Source organism: Arachis hypogaea, chromosome 13, assembly GCF_003086295.3.
Source record: "Arachis hypogaea cultivar Tifrunner chromosome 13, arahy.Tifrunner.gnm2.J5K5, whole genome shotgun sequence".
In the NCBI taxonomy this organism is placed as follows: domain Eukaryota; kingdom Viridiplantae; phylum Streptophyta; class Magnoliopsida; order Fabales; family Fabaceae; genus Arachis; species Arachis hypogaea.
In genome coordinates, this window is record NC_092048.1 from 77020951 (window position 1) to 77022768 (window position 1818).

Below are 1818 nucleotides of genomic sequence, written 5' to 3' on the forward strand. Positions count from 1 at the left end.
ATACAAAATAAGTCTCTAAAAGTTGTTTAAATACTAAACTAGTAGCCTAGGTTTACAAAAAATGAGTAGACTATGATGGATGGTGCAGAGATCCACTTCTGGGGCCCACTTAGTGTGTGCTGGGGCTGAGGCTTAAGCAATTCACGTGCATAAGGCTATTTTGGGCGTTTAACGCCAGGTTTGGATCCATTTCTGGCGTTGAACTCCAACTTTTAATCCTTTTCTGGCGCTGGACGCCAGAATTGGGTAGAAAACTGGCGTTGAACGCTAGTTTACATCGTCTATCCTTGAGTAAAGTATGAACTATTATATATTGCTGGAAAGCCCTGGATGTCTACTTTCCAAAGCAATTAGAAGCGCGCCGTTTTGAGTTTTGTAACTCCAGAATATCTACTTTGAGTGCAGGGAGGTCAGAATCCAACAGCATCAGCAGTCCTTTTTCAGCCTGAATCAGATTTTTGCTCAGCTCCCTCAATTTCAGCCAGAAAAATACCTGAAATTACAGAAAAACACACAACTCATAGTAAAGTCCAGAAATATGAATTTTTCCTAAAAACTAATGGAAATAAACGAAAAACTAACTAGAATATACTAAAAACTATATGAAATTAACCCCAAAAAGCGTATAAAATATCCGCTCATCAAATATATCCAGGATGGTCCATTCTGAAAGCATGTCAGAAGGACACTTTTTGGTCAGTCCTTGTATCTCTCCCAAGCTTCATAGAGGGATTCACCTTCTTTCTGTCTGAAGGTCTGAACATCCACTCTAAGCTTACTCAGCTTTTGAGGAGGAAAGAACTTGGCTAAGAAAGCCTTGACCAACTTATCCCAAGAGTTCAAGCTATCCTTAGGTTGAGAGTCCAACCATACTCTAGCTCTGTCTCTTACAGCAAAAGGAAAAAGCATGAGCCTGTAGACTTCAGGATCTACTCCATTAGTCTTAACAGTATCACATATCTGCAAGAATTCAGTTAAGAACTGAAAAGGATCTTCAGATGGAAGTCCATGAAACTTGCAGTTCTGCTGCATCAGAGAGACTAATTGAGGTTTAAGCTCAAAATTGTTTGCTCCAATGGCAGGAATGGAGATGCTTCTTCCATGTAAATTGGAATTAGGTGTAGTAAAGTCACCAAGCATCCTCCTTGCATTATTATTATTTTCGGCTGCCATCTCCTCTTCTTGTTTGAAAATTTCTGAAAGGTGCTTGCTGGATTGTTGTAATTTAGCTTCTCTTAGTTTCCTCTTCAGAGTCCTTTCAGGTTCTGGATCTGCTTCAACAAGAATGTTCTTGTCCTTGCTCCTGCTCATATGAAAAAGAAGGACAGAAAAATAATAATAATAGGGGTCCTTTTTACCACAGTATAGAGGTCCCTATGTGAGTAGAAGAAAAGAAGAAGAAAAAATTCGAACACAGATGGAAGAGGGGGTTCGAATTTGGGTGAGATGAAGTGTTAGTAGATGAATAAATAAATAGAAGGAGATAAGAGAGAGAGAGATAATTTTTGAAAATAATTTTTGAAAAAGAGTTAGTGATTTTCGAAAATAGTTTTTGAAAAAAGTTAGTAAATTTTTTTCGAAAATTAAAATCAAAAATTAAAATAATTAATTAATTAAAAAGAAATTTTGAAAAAGAGAGAAGATATTTTCGAAAATTAGAGAGAGAGGGGTTAGTTAGGTAGTTTTGAAAAAGATAAGAAACAAACAAAAAGTTAGTTAGTTAGTTGAAACAAATTTGAAAATCAATTTTGAAAAGATAAGAAGATAAGAAGTTAGAAAAGATATTTTAAAATCAAATTTTGAAAAAGATAAGATAAA

At 35.6% G+C, this 1818-nt stretch overlaps 1 non-coding gene across 1 annotated transcript; it reads left to right on the top strand.

Moving 5' to 3' along the window:
* The first annotated feature begins 670 nt into the window (after positions 1-670).
* On the top strand, positions 671-777 carry LOC112738612 (small nucleolar RNA R71). The gene has a single exon (XR_003169562.1). It is a non-coding gene; the product is annotated as a small nucleolar RNA R71 (small nucleolar RNA).
* Positions 778-1818: the final 1041 nt, after the last annotated feature.